Source organism: Ovis canadensis, chromosome 2, assembly GCF_042477335.2.
Source record: "Ovis canadensis isolate MfBH-ARS-UI-01 breed Bighorn chromosome 2, ARS-UI_OviCan_v2, whole genome shotgun sequence".
Lineage (NCBI taxonomy): Eukaryota > Metazoa > Chordata > Mammalia > Artiodactyla > Bovidae > Ovis > Ovis canadensis.
In genome coordinates, this window is record NC_091246.1 from 196,848,502 (window position 1) to 196,863,521 (window position 15,020).

General features: G+C 35.8%; 1 non-coding gene across 1 annotated transcript; it reads left to right on the forward strand.

Moving 5' to 3' along the window:
* Positions 1-14,729: 14,729 nt before the first annotated feature.
* TRNAW-CCA (transfer RNA tryptophan (anticodon CCA)) lies at positions 14,730-14,801 on the forward strand. The gene has a single exon. It is a non-coding gene; the product is annotated as a tRNA-Trp (tRNA).
* The last annotated feature ends 219 nt before the right edge of the window (positions 14,802-15,020 follow it).

Sequence of the window (15,020 nt, forward strand, 5' to 3'; positions counted from 1 at the left end):
AAATGAATAGGATAAGATTAAAAAGTATATTTTATACAATTTCAAGTGCCATATCGTCACAAAGGATTCAGTTTTAGAATTAACAGAGGTAAGGGAGACAAGGAGAAGGCGGCAAAGTGTCCTAATTTATGAAATATGAACAAAAAATGTGGCAGTTTTCTGATGTTGTTGACTGGTGGTTTCCTTCCATCTTATTTTCTGCCTATTGTGATTAAAATGACCGAGAAACTAAACCTATATTTTGAAGACTTTTTTTTAAAAATTGACATATAGTTTATGTATAATGTGCTAGTTACTGCTTTACAGCAAAGTGATTCATTTATATATTTATTGTTGTTCACTTGCTAAGTCATGTCTGGACTCTTTGTGACCCCATGGACTGCAGCACACAAGACCTCCCTGTCCTTTACTATCTCCCAGAGTTTGCTCAAATTCCTGTCCATTGAGTCAGGGATGCTATCTAACCATATCTTCTGCTGCCCTCTTCTCCTTTTGACTTCAATCCCTCCAGCATCAGAGTCTTTTCCAGTGAGTCCTCTCTTCCCAATCATGTGACCAAAATATTGGAGCTTCAGCTTCAGCATCAGTACTTCTAATTAATATTCAGGGTTGCTTTCCTTCAGAGCTTACTGATTTGATTTCCTGGCAGTCCAAAGAGACTCTCAAAAATCTTCTCCAGCACAGCTCGCAAGAATCAGTTCCTCGGAGCTGAGCCTTTTTTTATGGTCCAACTCTCACATCTATACATGACTCCTGGGAGAACCATGGCTTTGCCTATATGGACCTTTGTTGGCAAAGTAATGTCTCTGCTTTTTAACGTGCTGTCTAGGTGCGTCGTAGCTTTTTTTTTCAAGGAGCAAGTGTCTTTTAATTTCAAGGCTACAGTCACTATCTGCAGTGATTTTGAAGCCCAAGAAAATAAAATCTGTCACTGTTTATACATTTTCCTCTTCTATTTATCATGAAGTAATGGGACTGGATGCCATGATTTCAGTTTTTTGAATGTTGAGTTTAAAGCTAGAGCTAGATTTTTTGCTCTCCTGTTTCGCCTTCAAGAGGCTATATAGTTCGTCTTCACTTTCTACCATTAGAGTGGCATAATCTGCCTATCTGAGGTTGCTGATATTTTTCCCAGCAATCTTGATTCTAGCTTGTGATTCATCCACCCCAGCATTTCACATGATGTACTCTGTCTATAACTTAAATAGGAAGGTGACAATATACAGACTTGTCTTATTCTTTTCCCAATTTTGAACCAGTCAGTTTTTCAATTTAAGGTTCTAACTGTTGCTTCTTGAACCATATACTGGTTTCTCAGGAGACAGGTAAAATGGTCTGTTTTTATTCCAATTTCTTTAATAATTTTCCACAGTTTATTGTGATCCACACAGTCAAAGACTTTAGTGTATTCAATGAAGCAGAAGTCAATATTTTTTCTGGAATTCCCTTTCTTTCTGCATGATCCAATGAGTATTGTCAATTTGATTTCTGATTCCTATGCCTTTTCTAAACGTTTAAAGTTGAAAGTTCTCTGTTCACATACTAATGAAGCCTTGCTTGAATGATTTTGAGCATAACCTTACTAGTCTGTGAAATGAGAGCAATTGTAAGGTAGTTTGAACAATCTTTACTATCGCCTTTTGTTTGAATTGGATTGAAAACTGACCTTTTCAGTCCTGTGGCCATGGCTGAGTTTTCCTTATTTGCTGGCATATTGAGTGCAGCACTTTGAACAGCATGATATTTTTAAAACTTGAAATAGCTCAACTGGTATTCCATCAACTCCACTAACTTTGTTTGTACAAATGCTTCCTAAGGCCCACTTGACTTCACATTCAGAATATCTGGCTCTAAGTGAGTGACCACATCATCATGGTTATCCCAGTCATTAAGACCTCTTTTGCATAGTTTTTCTGTTTACTCTTGCCACCTCTTCTTAATCTCCTCTGCTCTATTAGATCCTCATCATCTCTGTCCTTTATTGTGCCCATCCTTGCAGAAAATTCCCCTTAACATTTCCAGTTTTCCTGAAGAGATCTCTAATCTTTGCCATTCTACTGTTTTCCTCTATCTCTTTGCATTGTTGACTTAAGAAGGCTTTCCTATCTCTCCTTGCTTTTCTCTAGAACTCTGTGTTCATTTGTATTAATCTTTTCGTTTCTCCTTTGCTTTTGCTTCTTTTCTTCCCTCAGCTATTTGTAAAGCCTCTTCAGACAACTATTTTTCCTTCTAACATTTCTTTTTCCTTGGGATGGTCTTGGTCACTGCTTCTTGAACAATGTTATGAACCTCTGGTCCTTAGTTCTTCAGGCACTTCGTCTACCAGATCTAGTCCATTGAATCTAATTGTCATCTCCACTGTATAATTCTAATGGATTCAATTAAGGTCATAAATATATTAAAAAAAATTTTGTCTACATTGCATGTCTTTGAGGTATCTTAATCCCCTGTCCAGGGATTAAACCTGTGTCCCTGGCAGTAAATGACCAGAGTCTTAATCATTGGACCACAGGGAATTCCATATATATATATATATTTATTTATTTATTTATTTTAATTGGAGGTTAATACTTTACAATATTGTATTGGTTTTGCCATACATCAACATGAATCTGCCACAGGTATACACGTGTTCCCTATCCTGAACACCTCTCCCACCTCCCTCCCCATACCATCCCTCTGGGTCATCTCAGTGCACCAGCCTCAAGCATCCAGTATCATGCATCAAACCTGGACTGGCAATTCATTTCATATTTGATATTAACATGTTTCAACGCCATTCTCCCAAATCATCTCACCCTCTCCCTCTCCCACAGAGTCCAAAAGCCTATTCTATACATCTGTGTTTCTTTTGCTGTCTCATGTACCCCAGTGTTCATCGCAGCACTGTTTATAATAGCCAAGACATGGAAGCAACCTAGATGTCCATCAGCAAATGAATGGATAAGAAAGCTGTGGTTACATATACACAATGGAGTATTACTCAGGCATTAAAAAGAATGCATTTGAATCAGTTCTACTGAGGTGGATGAAACTGGAGCTGATTATACAGAGTGAAGTAAGCCAGAAAGAAAAACAATGATACAGTATATTAACGCATATATATGTAATTTAGAAAGATGGTAACGATAACCCTGTATGCAAGACAGCACAAGAGACACAGATGTATAGAACAGTCTTTTGGACCCTATATATATTTTTAGAATATTCTTTTCCATTGTGGTTTATCATAGCATACCGAATACAGTTCCCCGTGATATACAGTTGGACCTTGTTTTTATCCATTCTTCATGTAATAGTTTGTGTCTGCTAATCCCAAACTCTCAATCCATCTCTCCCCTAACCCCCTTCCCTTGGAAACCACAACTGTTTTCTATGTCTGTGAGTCTGCTTCTATTTCATAGATAGGTTCATTTATGTCATATTTTGGATTCCATATGTAAATGGATTATATAGTATTTGTCTTTCTCTTTCTGATTTGTTTCACTTGGTATGGTAACCTCTGGTTGCATCCATGTTGCTGCAAGTAGAAGACATTTTTTACAAGTAGAGTTCCAGATTTAATTTAAATTGGGCCAATCAGCCCTTCTTGCATCTTTTTTTTTTTTTTTCTTTCTGATACACAGTGTAGCAAATGTGGCTCATGGTCCTAAAGCTGGTTCTCTGATTGGAGCAATATCGCAAATTGTTGATATAATGATAGCATGAATTTTCTTATCATAGATTATACAGCAGCAATTTTGGAAGCTCAGGTCTGATGAAAGGTTTTGGTAGCACTGTTTAGAAGCTCAACCTAGAATGTATTGTTAGCTCTCCTAACCCTCTGTGACAATGTTACATCCTATAATAAACCCCTTCCAATTTAAGCTAGCTAGAATAATATCAGTTCTCTGTAACTGAGCTTCTACACAGTGCTTTTAAATCCATTCTTATATCAAAATGCTTTACTCTTATATATTTATTTACTTGTTAGCTATTAGAACTGCCAAACTCTGATGGTAGAATTTCTCAAAATGTTGGAGCAATTATTCTTTTGTTTATATTGTGGGAGAAGTTTTAACAATAGACTCCTAGAGACAAAATCCATGACCATAGAATAAAAATAATGCATATAGTATATGGCCAGCTGGCAAGATTTTTTTCTTTTTATTCTAGGAATCTTTATATGAGTTGTCTTTATAACACCTTACAGCTTAATTATTTCATCCATATTGAAGTATCTCAAACTGCTAAACAATTACACAATGATTATGTTCTCTGCTTTAAACTATGTGATATTTAAACATAAAAAATAGTGTGAAAGATGTAATAAACTAGATATGTATCAAAAATTATCAAGTCATGGACAGTTTTTTTTTTTTCACCTATACCATCAAGAAGTTATCCCAACTTTGATTATTTTGAAGAAATCAGATGTAACACCATGCCATCTGTAAACATATCAGCATGTATTTCTAAAAGATAAGTCCTTTTTCCTTCTAAAATAACCACATTAATATGCTCAAAATTATAAATAAATTAGAAATGATTTTTAATATAATCAATTATTTAGTAGATAGCCTTCAAATTTTCCTGTCATTAAAAAAAGTTGCTTGCTTAAATTTGGATTCAAATATGTGGCAGTTGTCTGATATATCTCTTAAGTTTTGCTTGAATTATTGATTCTAACTTTTTAATTTCACTTGCAATTGTTTGCTGAAGAAATCAGATATTTGTCATGTGAAGTTTTCATAGTCATTCTTTCTGCTCTCATGTACTGTGTTCTCAGTTTCCAACATTTCCTGTTAATTTATTTTTGGGTCTGATAAGAATCATAAAACTTCCAGTAAACATTCTCCACAGATTGGTAGTTTATTGCCACTAGGGAATACACAACATTCAGTAGATTGTACAAAAATAATGATATTGGCAGCTGTTGATGGTCACTATCTAGACATAATACTTCATTAGGAGTTGCAACTCAAGGACTCTAATTTTGTCAATTTTTTTGGTGCTTATTAGTTCAGACATATCTCAAGTCCATACTGGTACTTCCAATTCAAGTTCAAAACTGCATGATTTTTACTGAGCTTCAGTGACCTTACCTTGTATCTCCTTTGCCCTAATTCTACCCTGAGAAAACCATAATTAAAAAAGACACATGTACCCAGAAGTTCATTAATATTTACAATAGTGAGGACATGGAATCTACCTAGATGTCCATCAACAGGTGAATAGATAAAGAAGCTCTGGTAGATATATACAAAGGAATATTACTTAGCCATAAAAAAGGAACACATTTGAGTCAGTTGTAATGAGATGGATGAACCTAGAACCTATTATACAGAGTGAAGTAAGTCAAACAATGTAAAACAAATGTCATATATTAACACATACACATGAAATCTAGAAAGATGGTACTGATGAAATTATTTGCAAGTCAGCAATGGAGATATAGACATAGAGAACAGACTTATGGACATGGTGTAGTAGGGAGAGGGGAGGGTAGAATGAATGGAAATAGTATCATGGAAACATATGCATTACCATATGTAAAATAGATGGCCAGTGGGAATTTGCTGTATGGCTCAGGGAACACAAACTTTGGCTCTGTTACAACCTAGAGGGGTGCGATGGGGTGGGAGGTGGGAGGGAGGCTCAAGAGGGAAGAGATGTATGGCTGATTCATGTTGATGTATGGCAGAAACCAACACACTATTGTAAAGCAACTATTCTTCAATTAAAAAGAAATTATAAAAAAAGAATATTGCTCAGTGCTTTATTTCATAATACATAGTCAACAGTTTCAGGATAATTATACCACCATTACCTTTGACAATATGACTACTAAAGTAGTTAATATTTTGTTTGTTTGGTGAAAGTTTACTTTTTCCTTATGGTATAATCCACCCACTGGAATAACAGTAAAATTGTTGTGTTTTACATATTTTGAAATAATTTTTCTTGATTCAATTATGTCATCAACTTGGGGACAAGTTTGGGTGTGTTTGTTTCATTTTCCCTGGTTTTGAATATTACTTTACATGTATATACAATATTCATAGTCTTAAAAAGTCATATCTGGAAAATATCACATATTCAGAAAATTCTAACTTCTATTCCTGTCACTTCCACTTTTTTTTTCCTTATTCCTTACAAAATTAACCTTCTGTTTAATTTTATGATTTATGCTTTCATTATTTTTCTTATAAGTGCAGACATGTTTTGTACACGTGTTTGTATCTACATATATGATACTATATATTTTTTTAACATGAAATCTTCAGGTTTTAGTTTTTATTAATTTTTATCAGAGTATAGCTGCTTTACTGTGTTGTGTTTCTTAATAATCAATTAGTAAATGATTGCATTGTTTACAGTAAAATATTTTCTCCACATTGTTTCCCTCCTTCTCTCCCTTATATTTAGGATATCTCTCATGGGATCATATAGAGATATTTCTCAATCTTTTATATACCTGCCTACTCTCATTTTCATAGATCTATTAGTTTATTCAATCTTCCCCTTATAATGGACATTTGGGGTATCTCTATCTTTTGCTATAAAAAATGTTTCTGTGTATAAGATATGTATGCTCCTTTTTTTTTTTTTTTACCAGATTCACTTGACAGACCCTCCATCTCCCCCACTGAATGGGGACTGCCATCGTGCATGTGGGATCTGTGGTGGGGTGGAGCTGGGAACTCTGATGCGAGTGTCCTGACAGGGACATCCCATCCAGGTGATGATATGCTATGTGGCTGCCTTGCAACATACTTTTTTTTCCTAAACTTTAAAAACTTACTTATATTTTAAAAATTATTTATTTTTATTTGGAGGATAATTGTTTTACAATATTGTGTTGGTTTCTGCCAAATATCAATATGAACCAGCCATAGGTACACATATGTCTCTTCCCTCTTGAACCTTCCTTCCAACTCTCACCCAATCCCACCCCTCTTTGTTATCACAGAGCTTGGGTTTGAGCTCCCTGCATCATACAGCAAATTCCCATTGGCTATCTATTTTACATATGGTAATGTATATGTTTCCTGTTACTCTCTCAATTTGTCCCGCCCTCTCCTTCTCCCACGGTGTCCACAAGTCTGTTCTCTATGTCTGTATCTGCATTGCTGCCCTGAAATAGGTTTATCAGTACCAACTTTGGCAATATATTCTTAAAGGAAGAATACTTGGATCAGAGAGTTAATGCATAGGTAAGTTTGACAGCAATGCCACATTCCCTACAGTAGGAAAAGGATCATGCTGTGTTTTTAGGGTCATTATTCCTCTATTGTCTCAACAACAAAGCACATGGCCAAATTTTATACTTTGCCAATGTGTTGGAAAAGAAATCATATATCAGTGAATTAAAAAAATATTTATCTCATTACCCAGTTTGAAAGCATATTTTAAAAACTGTTTTATATGATTAAGCACACTGAACTTTCTTTTTCTATAAAATATATGCTTGTATCTCTAACCCATTTTCTATGTAACATTTTTTTTTTACCATATTCTTCTCTCTTTTAAAATAGTTTTTTATCTTAGGCAAGTTAAATTTTTGTCAGTGATATAAGTAATAAACATTGAAGTTTCATTGCCATATTTAAGTCTCTATCATTAATGCTACTTAGAAGCAAAGAAAGATAAACCGTAAAGAAAATCTTAAAGAAATCTCATTATCCAGAATACCAGCTAATTGAGAGTTCAAAACTGAAGAAGTACAAACATAAATACTTACACTGTATCATTACTTCAGTTTATAAAACAAGGGATGCAGTCTGCCAAATAAAGAATGGAAATTCTAAAGGCAGAGAAGGTTATATTTTTATGGGATTCTTAAATAAATGAAAATCATTTTGGGGAGATAGTGAATCAGAAGAGGCAGTAAAGTGCTTGTAAGGCTAGAGAATACTTGAAATACTCAAATGTATTATAGGTCTGTCAAGTGACCTGTATAACAGCGACACAGAAAAACAGAACACCCAGGTAAAGCACTATTTATTCTCCAGCAAATAGATATTAGAGAATCGAAGTTTCTAACCTCATTAATACAGACAGGGTTTTTAAAAGTTAGATAGAAATTTTGAGTGAAAACTTGGAAGACAAATCTCCATTATATTTTTAATATTGGTTCTGAAAAGTGATTGCTCTTATTTCATGGGCCTTAATATTTAATAAAATTTTTATTTTTGCTTTATCAAAATCAGAGAAAAAAGCAATCTGAGTTATCTGAAGAGTATTATTAACCTTTATTTTTTAAGCCTGGATCTGGATAATATTATGGATTGCATCAAATGCTATTTGGAATTGTAAATGATGCTCTTTCTCAGACAGAACATGCTTTTTAATGAAAGTTGATTCCACTGTGTGTTGGATTGGAATGCCAGAATTTCTCAAGAGCTTCAGACAGCATTTCCTATAAATGTTATAGACTACAATACACAAACACAGCAGATATAAATTAGAGAATCATGGTATTTTTTTCATTTGCTTGTTTTTTATCTGAAAGGGAATTTGGAATCTTGCACTTTAACTTCCTAATAACCAATGACAAAATAAATTAGTCCAGTAGGTTACACTATGTTGCTCTAAGCACAGTGCTATTTCTTCGAATAGTAAAGACAATTTAGCTCTCTCAGCTCAAGCATCTTAAATGCGGCAATGAGATTTCAATATGATTTTCTTCCATATCAAGTTGTCCATCCTGAATATTATTCAGTAAATATTATCAGTAATAACTATTATCAGTAAATATATATATATATATATCAGAGTCACCCTTTACCATAAATCTAAGACATGTCTATAGAATTTATGTAAATAATAAGAACTATCAATGTGACCCTTCAAATAACTTTCAAATTTAAATGCTACAAATGCCCGCATTTTAACAGGCAAAGCCTAGAGGGATAAAACTTTGATAACTAGTCCATGCTGGAGCTAGAATCAAAAATCCAAGCCTGACCAGTTTCAATTCACCGTCCCACTCACAACCTCACCATTATAATTAAGTTGGATATTTCCTTTTAATCTTGAGACTCAAAGATAGCAGAGGAAAGGACATGCCCCAGATTGGTATTAAGATATTTGGAATGAAAGAACTCTACAACTAAGCAGTCTGATGTAAGCTCTCACAGTTGGTGCCTACAGCAGGCTTTGTATTCATCTGTGTTCATTAGTGGCTCTTGAGACATCAAAAGAATTTTAAGAAATACCACAGTTAACTTAAAAGACAGAGAACTAAACACAGGGTTTTCACTGGTCAGAGCTTCAAACACATCATTTTGATGGTCTAATAATGCCTCTGTGTATGAAGGTGACATATGAACTGAAGTTCTTCATACAACATTGTAGACATCTGTAGATACAACACTACACCCTGTTGCTCATTCCTAATCAATGGTAAAAGACTGACCACTGCTCTGAAATAATACAGAATTCACTGGCTTTCTAGAGCTCAATATCCATTTTGCCTTATCATTGTTGGTGTCCTAACTGCCCTGCTAACAAAGGCCTACCTTATAGCTTTTGGAGCTGAAATGGCCCAGAATCAAAAGCAGAATTCTATTCTTAATGCTGTATGCACCTGCTCCTTCTACTGTGAAATATGGGGAGGATGGTGAGCAGGAATACATTGATTATGACCAAATGGCTCAAGTTGACATAACTTGTGGTAAACTTGCTATAATGGATTTATGTCCCAAAAGTGAGAATGTGAAATTGTAATGAGTTAAATAGAGCACAGGCCTGAGGTGATATGAACCTGGCTACACACCAAGACTCGTGACTGAAACTGAGTAGGACATCACTTTACCAACAAAGATCCATATCATCAAAGCTTTGGTTTTTCCAGTAGTCATGTATAGATGTGAGAGTTGGAATGCTAAGCAACAAAAAATTGGTGTTTTCAAATTGTGGTGCTGGAGAAGACTCTTGCGAGTCCCTTAGATTGCAAGGAGATCAAACCAGCTCTTCTTAAAGGAAATCAACACTGACTATTCATGGGAAGGACTGATGCTGAAGCTGAAGCTCCAATATTTTGGCCACCTGAGGCAAAGAGCCGGGTCATTGCAAAAGACCCTGGTGGCAGGAAAAGCTGAAGGCACAAGGAGAAGGGGTGGCATAAGACGAGACGGTCAGACAACATTGCTGACTCAGTGGACATAAATTTGAGCAAGTTCTTGGAGACAGTGAATGACAGGAGAGCCTGGCATGCTGCAGTCCATGGGCTCACAAATAATCATATACAACTTAGAGACTGAACAACAGTCCTAATCTCCCACTCCATCCCTCCCCCACACCTTTTGAGGCAATTGTCTCTTGATATGAGACTAGAGAGACAGGTAGGCAGGCAGAAATTCACAACGCCTGGTACATTTTGGCTGTCCAATTTATAGGAGCATTAAAATAAACAATACAAATATTCAAGATACCAAGGGTTCACAAAATGAAAACAAAGTAATGATGGATGGATTTATGGGTGGTTGATCAGGAAAACAGCAGCTCATCTAAATACTTAAAACAGAAGAAATTTAATGCAGAAAATCAGTTACATGATGATGGAGACCCGAGACAAACCTAACTATTAACAAGAGAGGAAATAAATACCACTAAAAATGGAGGCATCAGGAGAGGAGATAGCTTCCTGAAACCTGGCATACTGGACTACAACTTTGTCATCTAGCAAGTCTGGGAACCATAGTGGAGGACTTGTAGTCTCTTCGGCAGAACGGACTCACACTCAGCTGGAGGCACCCTTCCAATCACCCTCCATCATCTCCTATTGGCTGAACTCCCTGGAGAGTAAGTTGGCAAAGCCTCCAGGCAAATGTGGTTTCTGTGATAGAGAACAGCATAGCCAAAATTAAGGAAACAGAGCTGAGAGCAGTCTGACAGTTAGTCCCTACAAAAAACCTTTCCTAATGTAAGATGGATGCTAATTCTAGCTCCTTCTCATTAGATGCTGCCAGTACATTTGACCACTAGCACCCAGTCTTTGTAACAGTTATGAAAAGACATTCTCTATTACTGTTTCTAATGCTATGACATATGTGTTCTACTCTATGCTATATATATATATTTTATGTGTGTGTGTGTGTGTGTTTCTGCATGTCTGTGTTAACAAATTATACTGAAAAACCTCTTGTTATTATTCAGTCCTAATTCACGTCTGACTCTGCAAACCCAGGTACTGCAGCTTGCCAGGCTTCCCTGTCCTTCACCATCTCTCAGAGTTCGCTCCAATTCATGTGCTATCTAACCATCTCATCCTCTGCTGCCCCTTTCTCCCTTTAGCTTCAAAAGGCCTTGGGAGGAAGGGATAAATGATAATTCTGTTTCATATGCATAGCAAAATATATATAATATATAACCAAAAATGACCTGCTGTATAGCATGAGGAACTATACTCAATATTTTATAATAACCTATGTGGGAAAATGCAGTTAGAACTGTACATGGAAAAATAGACTGGTTCCAAATAGGGAAAGGAGTACAACAAGGCTGTACATTGTCACCCTGCTTATTTAACTTATATACAGAGTACATCATGAGAAATGTGAGGCTGGATGCAGCACAAGCTGGAATCAAGATTGCTGGGAGAAATATCAATAACCTCATATATGCAGATGACACCACCTATATGGAAGAAAGTGAAGAGAAACTAAAGAGCCTTTTGATGAAAGTGAGAGAGGAGAGTGAAAAAGTCAGCTTAAAACTCAACATTCAGAAAACTGAGATCATGGCATCTGGTCCCATCACTTCATGGGAAATAGATGGACAAACAGTGGAAACAGTGACAGACTTTATTTTCAGGGGCTCCAAAATCACTGCAGTTGTTGACCTCAGCCATTGTTCCTTGGAAGAAAAGTTATGACCAACCTAGATAGCATATTGAAAAGCAGAGACATTACTTTGCCAACAAAGGTCCATCTAGTAAAGGCTATGGCTTTTCCAGTAGTCATGTATGGATGTGAGAGTTGGATTATAAAGAAAGCTGAGTGCCAAAGAATTGATGCTTTTGAACTGTGGTGTTGTTTGAGAAGACTCTTAAGGATCCCTTGGACTGCAAGGAGATCTAACCAGTCCATCCTAAAGGAGATCAGTCCTGAATGTTCATTGGAAAGACTGGTGTTGAAGCTGAAACTCCAATACTTTGACCACTTGATGAGAAGAAGTAACTTATTGGAAAAGATCCTGATGCTAGGAAAGATTGAAGGTGGGAGGAAAAGGGAACGACAGAGGATGAGATGGCGGGATGTCATCATTGACTCAATGGACATAAGTTTGAGTAAATTCTGGGGGTTGGTTATGGCCAGGGAGGTCTGGTATGCTGCAGTCCATGAGGTCACAAAGCGTCAAACATGACTGGGGAACTGAACTGAGCTGAACTGATGTGGGAAAATAATCTGAAAAAGAATCATTTCAGTTCAGTTGCTCAGTCGTGTCCGACTCTTTGAGACCTCATGGACTGCAGCACGCCAGACCTCCCTGTCCATCTCCAACTCCTGGAGCTTGCTCAAACTCATGTCCATGGAGTTTGTGATGCCATCCAACCATCTCATCCTCTGTCAGCCCCTTCTCATCTGGCCTTCAATCTTTCCTACTATCAAGGTCTTTTCCAATGAGTCAATCACATTAGGTGGCCAAAGCATTGGAGCTTCAGCATCAGTCCTTCCAATGAATATTCAGGACTGATTTCTTTCAGAATTGACTTTTTTAATCTCCTTGATGTCCAAGGGACTCTCAAAAGTCTTCTCCAACACCACAGCTCAAAGTATTATGAAAAAGAATAGATATATACATATGTATAACTGGATCACTTTACTGTACACCTGAATTAACACAACATTGTAAATTAAATATACTTCAATATTTAAAAAAAAAGCCTTAGGTTCACTTGCAAATATTTTAAAAATAGCTCTAATTATCATCTCACTTATAATAATTAAGTAAAATTTGGAAAGCCCAGAAAAATAGAAGAAAGAAAACTCTGTATGCATTATTTATTATTGATAGTTACAAACTGCTATAGAGAAACCCCCTGAAATTTGCCAAGTTACATAGTTTTAGCTATTTGGATGTAATAATAAAAGTATCCTGATTTAATAATTGTGATTTTTCTTGGGACCTGAATTTGAGTTACACCCTCATATACAAAAATACATTTTTGTTTGTCAAAAACACTGGACAAGTCTCCAACATGCTTATCTAAATATGGTAACTTATTTTTTTTTGGCCTATTTAATGTCAGAAACAGTGTAATTATAGCTACATAAATTTGAAAAAAGTTAAGCTTTATCTCATTGTAGAAAATGTAACCTTTTAGTAAGTGATATAACATGAATGAAAGTTAAAGAATGTTTTCAAGCTGCATGAGGAGAAACAATGAAATGAAAGTTCTCAATACAAACACATCTTTTGTACTAAAACATGATCTTGGTTAAATGTTTATTTATTTATAAATTGGAAACTAATTAGAGAACATTCCTGATTAATATTAATTTATGCATATTGTCTAATCTTTTTACATCATTTTTATTTTCAAATTTTATATAGTTGGAATAATACTAACCACATTTTATGTGTATAAACATAGTAGGAAAATGCTATTTTCTAAATTAGCATTATTATCTTTAAAAAACTGTTTTTTCACTCAGGTCTCTGGATTTTGCACCCATTAAACTAATAGTTTCAGATCTACTTTAAGAACAGGCACTATGATCAACAAATTTTTCTACCTGAACAGGGGAAAAAAAAATCTTGCTGAAAGCTGAGCTTTATTGTTAGCTAAATGAGAAAGCATTTCACAGAGTATTTACTGAAAACAATCAATAAGTCCCTACTAGGTATGGGTCGATATATATCAAGTCAAAAGTACACTATTACTTTGAAGCCAATATGTTTTACCAAACACATGGAGACTTTACATTAAAACAAGCCACTGACATTTCCAATCTATTTTTTGGCAGTGTAATGTACAACAATTCAAGCAAAATCCTGTTGTCTCACTAAATCACCCAGTAAAAACTCCATTTAGCCAACTTTTAAGAAAATAATATCTTATTTCATTTGTTTCCAAAAGTCTCCTCAGATTAAATTAAGCCACCAGCTTACTCTGAAGCATCACTTTTTTCTCCTTTTAACTTTCAATAAACATGGAGGCAGAGAAAGAGAAAAGGGATATTCTAGACACAGATATTAAGGATATGTGCCCTGTGGTGACTTTGAGGGAAAGGATTCCCTGGAGAAGGAAATGGCAACCCGCTCCAGTATTCTTGCCTGGGACATCCATGGGATTCCCTGGGAAATGAATCCATAGGATTCATGCCTGGGAAATCCGATGGATAGAGGAGTCTGGTGAGCTACAGTCCATGGTTCACAAAGAGTCATACATGGCTGAGCACACACCCCCACACAGGGTACCATTTTACTCAGCTTGAGAGACTAAAAACAAACAAACAAACAAACAATAAAAACAGAAGGACACAAAGCTGTGGAAGCAACTTTGACAGAAAATAAAACTAAATGAAAAGGCTCTAATAATGTGTTAAAATTCATTGTAAAATTATAGGCTGAGTTGTTTGTTTGAAAATGTTTTATTTGATACTCCAACAATAAACAGAGCCTGCATCATCTGATAATTCTCTGAGGAAGATAATCTTGACAATTGTGTAAAAGAATGATTAGATAAGGGAGAAGAGAGATAGAAATACTGGTTATGAGCCTAGTAAAATATTTTATCTTCCCTGGTGGCTCAGAGGTTAAAGCGTCTGCCTCCAACGCAGGAGACCCGGGTTCAATTCCTGGGTCGGGAAGATCCCCTGGAGAAGGAAATGGCAATCCACTCCAGTATTCTTGCATGGAGAATCCCATGGATGGAGAAGCCTAGTAGGTTAGTAACTATTTCCTTAAAAATGTGTTTGAAGGAAATCTAATTTCATAGAATTTTACTACATTTTGCAAGAGGAAAAAGTAACATTTCTGTAGCTAGAATTCTCTTGTGCAAAACCAGACCTAGATAAAGTAAAATGTAT